The sequence below is a fragment of the Microcaecilia unicolor genome, chromosome 4 (genome assembly GCF_901765095.1).
Source record: "Microcaecilia unicolor chromosome 4, aMicUni1.1, whole genome shotgun sequence".
NCBI lineage: Eukaryota > Metazoa > Chordata > Amphibia > Gymnophiona > Siphonopidae > Microcaecilia > Microcaecilia unicolor.
This window is the reverse complement of record NC_044034.1, coordinates 258463644-258478375: the sequence shown is the minus strand read 5'-3', so window position 1 is coordinate 258478375 and position 14732 is coordinate 258463644.

The following is a 14732-nucleotide window of genomic DNA, read 5'->3' as shown; positions in this document are numbered from 1 at the left end:
CGAGCGGTCAACACATCCCGGAACTCATCTAGGAGGGCCCGCAGATCCTGCTGCTGGGGTTCACTAAGGCCTGGATCTATCTGGGGTTCCCCTCTCTGTGAGAACTCTGTAATCTGGGGCACCAGGTCTTCTTCCCCTTCCTGTATCCCCCGACTCCATAACCCCTTTCTCTCCCGCCAGGGCTTCAGAACATTCACATGATACGTTTGTATCCGGCCTTGCTCATGTTTCACGGCATAGGTGGTGGGACCTAACTGTTTCTCTGTCATTACAGGCCCTTTCCACTGGCTTGTAAATTTATGTGGTGAGTCAGATATCAATACCAGCACTTTTTGCCCCATCTGAAATGTCCGATTAGCACTCTTCCTATCAAAAGAGGTCTTTTGGGTGACCTGGCTTCTGGCTAGCTGCTGCTGCGCCCCCTCCTGTACCCTCCTCAAGTGCTCCTTTAGATCCACCAAATACCTATTAACGTCCTTATCCTGCTCCTCGGGTGGCACCCACTGCTCTTTTAAAATATCCAGCCCTCCCCTGGGTACTCTCCCATACATCAACTCAAACGGAGAGACCTTTAGGGAGGCTTGCACACTTTCCCGACACACATACAACACAAAAGGAAGTAACAAATCCCACTGTTCATGATGGATTCCAAGTCCCTTTCTTAACAGCATTTTCAGGGTCTTATTGAAGCGCTCCACCAACCCATTGGTCTGGGGGTGGTAGGCTGCTGTACATATGTGCTGGATCCCAAATGCCTCCCATACCTGTTTCAGAGTATATGACAAAAAATTGGTACCCCTGTCTGTTAATACCTCTCTGGGGAACCCCACCTCACAGAAAATCCGTATGAGATGGGAGGCTATGACTTTTGCTGAGGTGTTACGGAGCAGAATTGCCCAAGGATACCTAGTAGCCATATCCACAACCACCAATATATATGAGAAACCCTGCTTACTCTTGGTGATGGGGCCAATCATATCCATGGCCACCTGGGCCATCGGGATAGCTATCCTGGGCAGAGGACATAGGGGTGCCCGGGCAGGCACCTTCTCCGACACCTTTTGGCACTGGGCACATGTAGCGCAGAACTGCTCAATACCCTTTTACACCCCCGGCCAATAGAAACGGAGACGCACCTGCGTAAGTGTTCCTTGGACCCCCTTATGCCCCCCCAAAGGGTGATCATGAGCTAGCCACATAACTAACTCCCTGAAACCCTGGGGCACCACTAACTGCTTTCTGGTACCCTCTTCACCCGGAGCCCGAGCTATACGGAATAGTAGCCCCTGGTCCACACTGAATCGCGGAAAAACCTGCTCTCCCTCCTGTCCCCCCCGCTCCCAGGCGTACCGTAAGCTAGCATCCGTTTCCTGCTCCTTATGGAAGTAAGGAAACTTCTCCCGCACCCCCGCCGGGTCTTGGGGAAATTCCCCATGCTTATTCAAATCAGCTCTCCTACACTGCTGGGCTTGCTTCCTCTGGCTAGAGCTAGGCTTCTCTCGGCCCGGGGCTCCAAAAATGTCCATCTGGAACGGAAATACCTGAGACACTGTGGGCCTATCCCCCTCTCCCTGCTTACTCTGGGCCCGTGTAGTCACCAGCCCTGTCCGAATCCCCAGGTACTGGCCAAAAGGAGCCCAATCCCGCCCTAAAATCAAATTTTGGGGCAGCCGGGGTAGTACCGCCACCTCCACCTCATGGGTCCCTGCCGAGCTCTTAATCTGCACCCGATGAACGGGGTATCGTGAGGTAGCCCCATGGATGCACTGAATGTTTATTAGCCTACTCCTTCTGCCCTCTCCCTTTTCCCCTTCTTTCACCTGGTCCCACAACCTCTGGGAACACATTGTCTGGTCAGCCCCTGAATCCAGGAGCCCCTCTACCTCAATCCCTCTGAACTCCACCCACTGAGTGAATTGGTGCCCAGCTGAGACAGGTACATGAGAGGTTAACCCCAGTCGGACCCCACAATCCCGTCTCACATGTCCAGCCTTCCCACACCGATAACACCGCCTGTCGTCCCCCATGCCCTTTTCTTTATATCCCGGGGAACCTTTCCCTAACATGCCTTTAGGCTGGCAAGGAGACCCCTTCGATCCCCCCAAACATTGAGACTCGAGATAAAATTCCATCCCTTTTACAGCAGTTTCTAAGGTTTCACACCCCCTCCTCACCAGATCCTCCCTTACCCCTTCTGGTAAAGACTCTAAGAATTGTTCCAATACCAGTTCCTGTAACATTTGCATCACTGACCTTTTCTCAGGCTCTAGCCACCTCGTGGCGAGGTCCATTAGTCTCTGAGCCAGGGCTCTCGGAGTTTCCCCCTCCGACCACCTCCAACTCCGGAACCGCCGGCGATAGGTCTGTTTACTTACACCAAACCGGTCCAGAATGGCCTGTTTAAGGCAATCATAGTTGGTTACCTCTGATGGAGCCAGCCCCCGAAATGCCGCCAAAGCCTCTCTGGATAATGCTGGGGCCAAACGAATGGTCCACTGGTCCTGGGGCCATGCAGCGGCCACGCCTACCCTCTTCAAACGTCCCTAGGTAGTCCTCAATTTCATCCCCGGGTGCCAACTTGCCCCAGGGTAGCCAGTTCACATGGCCCGGTTCCCCATAGGCTCGTCCTCCCACTGCTCCGGTCTCTTCTCCACTCAGACCCCCTCTCTTTGATGCACTCCCAGACCGCACCATCTCTTGTACTAGGTCCAACAAGGGTTGTTGCTGGGCTCGCGACGCTGCCAGGGAGTCCTCCATGAATTTCTGTGCCAGTGGAGTGGAACAGGTGGATGTGAAGCGTCTGTTCACGCTTTCCAAAAATACTAGGACTAGGGGGCATGCGATAAAACTACAGTGTAGTAAATTTAAAACAAATCGGAGAAAATTTTTCTTCACCCAACGTGTAATTAAACTCTGGAATTCGTTGCCGGAGAAAGTGGTGAAGGCGGTTAGCTTAGCAGAGTTTAAAAAGGGGTTGGACGGTTTCCTAAACGACAAGTCCATAAACCGCTACTAAACGGAAAAATCCAAAATTCCAGGAATAACATGTATAGAATGTTTGTACGTTTGGGAAGCTTGCCAGGTGCCCTTGGCCTGGATTGGCCGCTGTCGTGGACAGGATGCTGGGCTCGATGGACCCTTGGTCTTTTCCCAGTATGGCATTACTTATGTACTTAGTTCTTGCTGCTTCTGGAACTGGTGTGCCATGAACGCCATCAGCTCCTTCGGATCCATGATCTCAGATGCACGTTGGTCCCTGAAAAACACAGAATACAAGACCCAAGTGCTGCTCTTCACACAATACCCCCACTTGAGAGTAAATGATTCCTCCCACCGGTTTCACAATCCTTGCCCCAATTTTGAGTCTGCTTACCAGAATCAGGGTAAATATAAGCCTTCGTTGGTGGGTCTTCAATAGATCCCACCACTGCCACCATGTTGTAGCTGGGTCACCCATCCAGGACCCAGCCAGGCTTGACCCTGCTTAGCTGCCTCTTCCTCCACACAACTGTTGCCTTCACTCCACAGCAATCTGGCTCCTCTGAGCCTTGGCTCCAGGCCCTGCAAACTCCCAGGACTTCCTCCTCCCTCCGTTCCTTTCACAGAGGCACATTCAAAGCCCAATGTTTATAAGTAAGAGCTTTTATTTTCTTGCTTCAAATCAACAAAACACCCTTCACTCCAGGTTGTTTAGGCTAGCAGCCCAGAGCACAATTCAGGTTCAACACAGTCAGATTCCGGTTCAAAAACAGTCCATATAACTTCAAACTCAGGTTCAAAAACAGTCCATATAACTTCACTTTAGCTCCGATTACTTCACTTAGGGAACAGTACACCATCAGAGGGAAAAATCCAATAGCTTGGTAGGCTGCAGCCCAGACCTTTCTAGTATGAAACAGTTTACACAGTCTTTCTTGTACCTTCTTACAGCACGGTTACACAGCTTTATTCCCACCTGGTTCAGGCTGGGGTTGCAATTGTGCCCAGCTCTCTTTCTCACCCACAGGCTGCACCTGTTTCCTCTTTAGTAGAGATTTCCCCCAGTGCCTTAGCCTCTCTCCTCCGGTCTTCCACCAGTCTCTCCAAGGTACAGCTAGCCACCCTCTTACAGCAGCTTTTTGGGTTTGAGCCAGGGCTCCAATCTCCATCTGTTCCTCCCCTAGCCCTTCAGTAATCTCCATTTTATCCTCCTCTCCAACTTCCCCCGCCCCCAATCTCTCCAGCTGGCCCTCATCACTTTCCTCAGAGACCATTTCCCAATCTTCTATCTCCTCCCCTAACTCTTGCACAGCCAGGTGGGGAAGAGAAGGATTCTGGGACTGGTAGTTCCTCCCCTTCTTCCTTAACCCAGCCAACCTCTCTGCCTCCAGTAGCCCAGCTTTCTGGATGTGGGTGTTGTGCACATGAAATCTGCCCTGTTGGGATTCCCCGGCTCCCTGTACCCCCTTTCTTCGTGCCTTCCTGGATCCCCTTTCACCTGCACTCTCACAGCATGTTTAAAATATGTTATAAAAGTATTCTGTTAATTACTCTCAAAAAGAAAAAGCCCAACTCCACTTACAGTTCAACCTCAAAGTTCCTGGTTTAGGGGTAAAAAGTTGCCTGCACTAGTTTTGGCGATTGGCATGTGCTGGGCCACTTTTGACCGTGGCGGAAAAAAAGACCTTTTTAAAAATGGGGCAGTAAATGACGTTGAGGTAATACTAAAATTAACGCATGGTTATTTACTGCCTGAGCCCTTACTTCAACCTATTTAGTAAGCAGTAAAGGCTCACGCGCTACTTGTGCGGTAATCATGCAGCATGTGGCAATGCGGCCACTTTGCAGATTACCGCCGGGAACACCCCTGTGGTAAAAAATAGAAAATAGTTTTCTGCCATGGGAAACTGCGTGCACCAATTTCAGAACTACTGCCTGGCTTCCAAGCTACCCGGTCAGTAGGGCCGTTTTGGTGCATGCTACCTGTGCGGTAGCCCTACCGCGGTTTAGTAAAGTCTTCCTTTCATCAGTGTACACTTCCTGTCTTTTTGTTTTTCAATTTCTGGTCCTCTTTGTTCTTGCTCATCCTAGCAGAGAACCTCAGTTTAACAACGGCATATCCTCATTGTAACACTTGCAGTTCACATTTCAATATCCATTGAGAAAACGTCATGTGCTGCTTTTTCATTTCTCATCAGCCGCTGTTCTCTGATTACGCTTGACAACGTTCTTGAGTTTGAAGAGCAGCTTGAGTTCAACATCTGGAATGAGGCAAATTGTTGTGCTGCTCAGACAGTTGTTCTGCATTAGTGGTTTTTCAGTGTTCAGAAACATCCCCACATTTTTATCCATTTGAAACAAATTCTGCCGATCAAATCTCCTCAATCTCTTTTCATTCTTATACTCCTAGGCAATGCCAAGAATGTGGCGTGATGTATGAGCAGTTTTAAAACTCTGGAAAGACTTTGCAGAAAGTTCGAAGATATGTTTCACATCAATATGGACCTGAAGAACTGAATTGTAATGGTAACTGAATTGTAACCCATTTCTGGTCCTGGTAATAGCCAAGACAATATGACTTTCAGAACATTCTTCCACTGAACACTCCCATACTCAGTATTTTATAAACAAATCATGCCATGCTCCAACCAAGTCATATAAAAGTATACGAGGGTGATTCTACAAAGGGTGCCTAAATATAGGCTCAAATTGCACACAATAATTTATTGAACAAGCATACTTATGCATGTGAATGATCTTACGAATTGGCATTTACAAGTGTATGTTCTAGGTAACAATTATCTAAAACTGGCACACTAGTCACATGCCCCTGGATTCTATATATAGCACCCAAAATTGAATGCAAAATTTAATTGAGTAATGCAGGAGCGTGGCCACGTGTGAGCCTGGGTGGGCCCAGGCCCAACTTAACTACCCCAATTCACAAATTTCCTTGCTGCCTTTCCTCCCTCAGGTCCGGCCGGCTGGGATCATTGCTTTTTCCTGCTTATCTCCTCCACTGCCGCTGTGCCTGTAGATTTCATTTTTGGGCCGTCGCTGGCAGCGATTCACACAAGCATTTCCCTCTGCCATGTCCTGCCCTCAAATAAACAGGAAGTTGCATCAGAGAGGGCCAGACCTTCGGTCTGTCCCAGTATGGCAACGCTTATGTTCTTATGGGTTGTAGAAATATGACAGTTTGAGAATATGGTTTTCTGCTCCCTACAATACACATCACCTGGAACCTGAAAACATTTTGACAGTATGGCAGGTTATCTAGGGTTCTGATATAGCCAAAAAAAAAAAAAAAAGATTCTGAGGCAAAGGGTTTTTCAAACAGCTTCCTAGACTGAGGCCCTGATGCTCAAAATTCCATCGCTATTTCAAATAGCACTGTAAAAATACCACTATAAGTGCAGAAGAACAACACCCTAATCCTCAACAATAATGAGATGCAAATATAGGCACGCTCATAGCATTGAGTATCAGGGAGTTCAGCAGGAGGATTGTGCTTAGTGCAATCGCTGAAGAGTTCCGCAGTAAGTTCGGCTCTTGTGCGCTTGCGCCTGGTAAAACCCGAACGTGAAGCAAACATTGGTATCTGTTTTCTGTAGCCTAAGTATAAGCATTTTAGGGGCCTTTTTATGAAGTGGCGGCAGGCCCAATGCAGGCTTACTGCTAGCTAAAAGGGAAGTATCTCCGGGCTACCGCAGCGGCCTGGCAGTAGTTCTCTCCACCAGTGCACGCCATTTCTGACACTGCAAAAATATTTTAATTTTTCTAGTGCTAGTCTTTACCCGGCAGTAATCAGGTAGTGCCACGTGCTGCCCGGTTAGTGTGGGCGCCCTTACCGCCAATTGGTGGAGGTAAGTGCTTCACTTGCCACATGGCTATTTCTTGAAAAAAAAAAAGACCTGCCTTTTACTTACTGCGGTAAAAGGGTCCTTGGTGTGCATCAAAAACACACGCCGATGCCAGCACAGGCCCCCTTTTGCTGCAGATTTGTAAAAGGACCTCTTAATTTTTTTTAGATGCAGGAAACAGGCACCAATATGTACTTTAACTGGGTGATTTTAATTTTTTTTTAAATTTAGTCACAGGAAACAGATACCAACCAAATTGAAAACAATTAACGAAATAACTAACTTTCGCAAATCTCTGAAAACCAACAAGGCCTACCACGAGAATCCATAGCTTAATTATAACACTTCACCACTCCACCCTTATTCTGAACATCTTCTTTTTATAACTGTTTGCTTAGTTCTTCTTTGCCATCCTTGATCTCTTTTTAACACCAATTGTATCTTTTACCCTGGAATGGCGATGCCATAACAGGTCTTTGTAAGCCACATTGAGCCTGCAAATAGGTGGGAAAATGTGGGATACAAGTGCAATAAATAAATAAATAAATAAATACTAACTTGTGCTTTCACTTGGGACTGCTGTTTCTCATGACCAGTGCTTAAGGGCTTACATAGGCTTCCTTCTGCTTCCAAAAGCAATCAAAACCAGCAGATTTTGCAGAAAGAATTACGAGAGAAGCATGAAAATCATGGGAAATTCTCTCCTCCATCACCCTAACGCCTGTGCTGACCTGGCATTATTTTTTGCAGTGGTAAGGCAGTTTTTGTTTCGCTAGTTGTTTCCTGCGCTAGACCTCTCTGAACATTCTGCGTAGGTAAATGCTGGCGCTAGTATGGTGCTAATAGCCTCTAGTGCCCACATTTACTTTTGAGCATCGGGGCCTGATAGAGTTAAATAAGCTTAAAAAAAAAAGCCAAACAAAATTAGTTTTGGGCCTTTATTGCAAACATTATGCTTCCCTGCAACCCTAAGTATCTGTACTGATTTTTCTCTAGAGAGCCCCGGCCACCTCTATGTTTGCAGCAATCTGCAGAGCCTCAAAGGCCTTCAGAAATGTGTGGAAGATATACCATCTGCTTAACGTTTTCCTTTTTTACCATCTGACTTCTTACAGATTTGTATCTTGTATCATAGAAAAAAAATAGAAAAATGTAGAGAGATAAAGACCATATGGCCTAACCAGTCTGCCCATCCATGCCATGTACTCTACCTATCACTCCCTTAGAGATCCTATGTGCTTGTCCCAAGCTCTCTTCAATTCAGATAGTATTTTTATCTCCATCACTTCCACCGGGAGGCAGTTCCATGAATTCACCACCCTTTCCGTGAAGAAGTATTTTCTGAGATTACTTCTGAGTCTATCCCCTTTCACCTTCATTCTACACCACCTTGTTTCATAGATTCCTTTCACTAGAAAAAGACTCAACGCCTATGAATTTATGTCACATAGAAGGGCATAATTGAACGGCGCTGGCCATCTATATGGCCGGCTCCGGAAAGGGGCAGAACCAACCGTATTATCGAAAAAGATTGCCGGTCATCTTTTCTATCGATAATATGGTTGGGGCAGGCTAAATCTCAACATTTAGGTCAAATGTTGAGATTGCTGGCTTCAATTTTCGGCCATAATGGAAATGCAATTTTTTGGACGGCCACCTCTGGATTACAAGACCAGTGCTCTAACCACTTGGCCACAGCTCCACTTACTTGGATGTCCCTCCCTTTTGATTATGCCCCTTCAGGTCTCTCTCAGCCAATCACAGACAGGGGTCTCTCTCAGCCAATCACAACGCATTTAGCTGTCTGTGAGTGGCTGAGAGAGACCCCTGTCTGTGATTGGTACTACTGAAAAAGCTGAGCAAAAATAGTTTTGATTTAGGACGTCCCTGACAATTTAGGTGGGAGGGGATTGGTGATCACTGGGGAAGTAAGGGGAGGTCATTCCTGATTCCCTCTGGTGGTCAGTTAGGGCTCCTTTTTGAAGCTTGGTCGTGAAAAAAAAGGGACCAAATAAAACCGGCGAAATGCTCGTCAAGCCTGGCTTTTTTTTCCATTATCAGGCGAAGCCGACCATCTCGTGAGCACGTCCCCCGTCCCGCCCCATCCCGCCTTCACTACCCTACCGACACGCCCCCTTGAAATTTCACCGGCTCCGCAACAGAAAGCAGTTGAAACCGGCCAAAATCGGCATTCAATTATACCGATTTGGCCGGGTTCAGGAGATCGAAAATGAACTGGATAGGTATTTAAATGTCTTTATCATATCTTACATAAGTACATAAGTATTGCCATATTGGGACAGACCAAAGGTCCACCAAGCCCAGCATCCTGTTTCCAACAGTGGCCAATCCAGGTCACAAATACCTGGCAAGATTCCCAAAAATGTACAACACATTCTATGCTGCTTCTCCCAGAAATATTTCCCCAAGTCCAATTTAAAAATGGTCTATGGACTTTTCCTTTAGGAAGCCGTTCAAATCTTTTTAAAACTCCACTAAGCTAACCACCTTTACCACATTTTCTGGCAACAAATTCCAGAGTTGAATTACATGTTGAGTGAAGAAAACTTTTCTCCAATTCGTTTTAAATTTACTACTTTGTAGCTTCATCGCATGCCCCCTAGTCCTAGTATTTTTGGAAAGCGTAAACAGATGCTTCACGTCTACCCATGCCACTCCACCCATTATTTTATAGACCTCTATCATATCTCCTCTCAGCCATCTTTTCTCCAAGCTGCTTTAGCCTTTCCTCATAGGGAAGTCATCCCATCCCCTTTATCATTTTCGTCACCCTTCTCTGCACTTTTTCTAATTCCACTATATCTTTTTTGAGATGCGGTCACACCATGGAGCAATACAAAGGTATTATAACATTCTCATTTTGTTTTCCATTCCTTTCCGAATAATACCTAACATTCTATTTGCTTTCTTAGCTGCCGCAGCACACTGAGCAGAAGGTTTCACCGTATCATCAACGACGACACCTAGATCCCTTTCTTGGTCGGTGACTCCTAATGTGGAACCTTGCATGACGTAGCTATAATTCGGGTTCCTGTTGGCCTTCCCCCAGTTTCTAGTTTAAAAGCTGCTCTATCTACTTTTTAAACGCCGATGCCAGCAGCATGGTCCCACCCTGGTTAAGGTGGAGCCCATCCTTTCGGAATAGGCTCTCCCTTCCCCAGAATGTTGCCCGGTTTAACAAATCTAAAACTCTCCTCCCTGCACCATCGTCTCATCCACGTATTGGGACTCCGGAGCTCTGCCTGTCTCTTGGGCCCTGCGCGTGGAACAGGTAGCACTTCAGAAAATGCTACCCTAGAGGTTCTGGATTTGAGCTTTCTACCTAAGAGCCTAAATTTGTCTTCCAGAACCTCTCTCCCACATTTTCCTATGTCATTGGTACCCACATGTACCAAGACAGCCAGCTCCTCCCCAGCACTATTTAAAATTCACCTCCCACCTTTCTTCCAAGGTATACATATTGAAATCTTTGTCTGTCCCCATATGCTTTATGACAAAGACCACTGATCATTTTAGTAGCTGCCCTCTGGACCGACTCCATCCTTTGAAGGTGCAGTCTCCAGAATTGTACACAATAATCTAAATAAAGTCTCACCAGAGTCTTATACAGGGGCATCAACACCTCTTTTTTTCTACTGGTCATTCCTCTCCCTATGCACCCAAGCATCCTTCTAGCTTTCATCGTGGCCTTTTCTACCTGTTTGGGCACCTTCAGATCATCACATATGATCACACCCAAGTCCTGCTCCTCCTTCACGCACCAAAGTTCTTCACCCCCTAAACTGTACCATTCCCTCGGGTTTTTGCAACCCAAATGCATGACCCTGCATTTTTTAGCATTACATCTAAGCTGCCAAATTCTAGACCATTACTCTAGCTCTGCTAAGTCCTTCCTCATGTTATCCACACCATCAGGGGTGTCTACCATATTGCCTTGCCTGTCAATTCTCTGACCATCCATTTATACATGATCAAGCCAGGGAACTTCACACATTGAATCAACTGACAGCATTTCCAGGATAGAACTCTATGCATCCATATTTCTTTTCAGAGATGATTCAGTGCACGTCTTCAGTATATCTATAGTAGCATTTATCTTATATTTGTCTACACTAAATAATATCTAATAAACAGATGTTTCTCTATACTGTTCACCAAAGCTATTTAAGTTTTTCCAGAATTAAAAAAAGAAACTGAATACACCAGGAATGGTTGATTTCCTTGTTTGTAGTTGGTCTCCTGTTGCTTAGCAGACAGTCCCAGATTTAGGCATATATAGTGTAGGCAACTGCCTCTGGTACCAAATTGTGATGGAACTGCTTCATTGCCATGCTGGGATCTGGGCCTGGTGCCACTATACTAAACATCACAAACTTCCTAAAACGCAACGTAGTGAACCGTATGAAAAGCAATGACACCAGTTAATAAATTAAGGACACAACAGGATGAACAAATATAATTTAATCTACAACAAGTGAAATAAAATAAATTTATGTGAAGAAACCTGAACCTGATGTGAATGTATGAGTGGGTGTGAAAAACCTTGGGGCCCCTTTTACCAAGCTGCGGCAAAAGTGGCCTGTGCTGGTGTCGGCATGTGTTTTTGACGCACGCCGAGGCCCCCTTTTACCGCAGTAGGTTAAAGGTAGGTCTTTCTGTTTTAAAAAGAAATGGCCATGCGGCAAGTGAAGAATTTGCTACATGGCCATTTTGTGGGGGAGCCCTTACCACTACCCATTGAGGTGGCAGTAAGGGCTCCCGGGCTAACCTGGCAGTAACTGGGCAGCGTGTGGCACTGCCTGATTACCGCTGGGTACACACCAGTGCTACAAAAATAAATATGTGTGAAAAAACTTGAACTTGATGTGAATGTGAATGGATATGATGGTGCGCTGGGGGTGGGAAGTACCGGTGGTACTTCCTTTTTAGCGAGCGGTAAGCTAGCATTGGGCTTACCGTTGCTTTGTAAAAGGGGCCCTTAGTATCAAGTATCAATTTAAAAAGTGAATGTTGAATACAGAAATATTAGGGAAAACAAAGCAACAATGCCTCCAAGGTCAGTAAAACTGAACTGTTTGGCTTCTCAGATAATGTTAATCAAAAAAGTAGCACAAGACCGTTGCTACTGAGAAGTAAAATAAACAAAAGAAATAAGTAAAGAAATAAGACATCTAAAACACATTAAAAATGTATATTAAAATACATTAAAAGAGTAGAAATAAAGAAAAGAAGGGCGATGGCCACAATAAATCATACAACAGTACTAAAATAAATGAGTATTCAATATACTGAGTGCGTTATCCAAAATACAGTGTGCATGTAAGAGAGAACTTCATGGGAAAACTAGCAAGAAATACTCTAAATGCTGCTAGTAAAAATCAAACAAGAGTTGCCACAAATACAATGCAATATTACTGTGAATACACCTTAAAATATTAGGCTGAAAACTATACATATGTGTATAACTAGAGTAAAAGCTTGGCGGTAACAGCATCAAATGGAGAAAGCTGTATAAAAAACGAAGACGCGAACAAATTAAAATAAACATAATTAGTCGCCTTACTGTCTATTCTTACTCTCTTACCTATCTAGATGTTCCATCTTTGCTTATACCCTTTACTGTCAATTAAAATGTGCTATTACGTACTGTGTTGGCATTGTAAGTAATATACTATGCCATATTTTGTATTGTTATTTGAATATTTTTACTGCTGTAATTGCCTATTGCTTTGATTTATTCTTACTGTACACCACCTTGAGTAAATTCCTTCAAAAAGGTGGTAAATAAAGCCAAATAAATAAATGAATGAATAAATAAATATTTGAAACCAAACTGTTAAGGGCAGTCTAGTATATGTGTAAGACACAACATCCCAAAATAGAAATGAAAAGATTGTATGGCAAAAAAGGGAGTTCTTTATAAAATATATGTAAGAGACTTAAGTCCCAAATCTAAATAAAGTGTAGGGCTGAAGGAGAGAGGACCGCTCTGTTCTTTTTTTAACTCAAGCGGTACTGTAAACCCAATAAACTGTAGCTGTAAATACTGGCTGGTGCTGATTATCACAGGGATTATTTAGTGGCACTCTTTGGTTAGTACTGCCAGCTATTTTAGGGGCCCTTTTACTAAGCCGCGTAAGTATCTACGTGCGCCCAACATGTGCCAAAATGAAGTCACCGCCCAGCCAGTGACGATCCTATGTCGACTGCCACCCGGGGCAGATCGTCGATGCACACCCCCCCCCCCCCCCCCCCCGTGCAGCATGACCTCTCCTTCCTGACGCAATGACACACCCCCAGCGCATCAACGCCCCCCCCCCCCGGGTGCATTCTTGGCTGGTGTGAGCAGCCGCGCGGCTCTTGGCTCCGTTGGCTCCCTCTGCCCCAGAACAGGAAGTAACCTGTTCCGGGGCAGAGGGAGCAGGGAACCAGCAGAGCCGACAGGCGTGCGGTTGCTCTCTGCACCCCTCCAGCAGTGTGCACCCACAGCGGACCGCCCCCACCGTCCTGCCCTTGGTACGCCGCTGCGCCCGGCTACCGCATATGAAAATATTTTTTATTTTTTGGACACGTGTATCAGGCGCGTGCCAAGTGGCATTTGACGCTCGTAGGTCATTACAACCATTACCGCATGAGTCTTTACCATTTTGCCGCAAATCTATTTTTGGCAAAGGCAATTTTTACAGGTGTGCTGAAAAAAGATTCTGTGCGTGCCCAAAACCTGCGTCTACACTACCACAGGCCATTTTTTAGCACGCCTAGTGGTTAGAGTGGTAGACTTTGGTCCTGGGGAACTGGGTTCAATTCCCACTGCAGACACAGGCAGCTCCTTGTGACTCTGGGCAAGTCACTTAACCCTCCATTGCCCGAGGTACAAATAAGTACCTGTACATAATATGTAAGCCACATTGAACCTGCTATGAGTGGGAAAGCGCGGGGTACAAATGTAAGAAAAATAAAAAAATAAAAATAAAAAATAAAAAGAAAGGACCCCCCTACTGAGCCAGAACTTATATGGTTATCAGTACCTGCTAACTTGGTATGTGCCTTTCAATTTCAGCCAGATCACGACTGGCAGTCTGTGTATTGCACTTATATTCAGTGTTGTTGACTGAATAGTTGTATTTTTTTAGACATCACAGGCAGTGTTCAACAACTCATGCTGTTCGCTGAGGCTCAATATTGACCTGTTTATATTTCGGACAGCAATTCCACCATGATAACCAAAAAGGTGGTAAACCAAGCATCAGCACAGGAAGTATAGGGTCTTGTTTTCTAATGGTTTGCCTCATATGGAAATGATGCTGTTTCAGTCGAACCAGGAATCTTCCCGCTTCTGTTAGTTATAGGTTTTATCTGCTAGTAATACATATTCATCTACCTGCAGGCCCAGAGGCTAAGAACACAGCAAAACATCAAGCAGCGAGAGACACTATGCAAATAAGCTCTTTGCTTTCTTCCCTCAATCACATCATAGCTGAGGTGAAAGACTTTTTAGACTATTGGGACAGAACAACATGATCAGCTAATGAGCTAACAAATTCATTTCTTCTTGGTTCCCCCCCCCCCCCCCCCCCCCCCAAATATCAATATCACTTCTAAGCTGTCACTATTAGTAATGTACTGTAAAATGAATTAAGTTTTTCTGATCATTTTATGCTCATTAAGTATAGCTCTAAGAAAATCTGAAGGGAGAATGCAAAACTCTTTTGCTTCAGCAGAGCCCGCAATAAAAGACAAAAATGCAGTTTTTCAGCACGAGTAATTGCTTGTCTGCTTCTGAGGGCTTCAAGTTCCAGTTCATTGCTTTATTTTGAGGGTTGTACATTGAATTTCAGGACTCAGGCAAGTTGACATTTACTCCCAGAA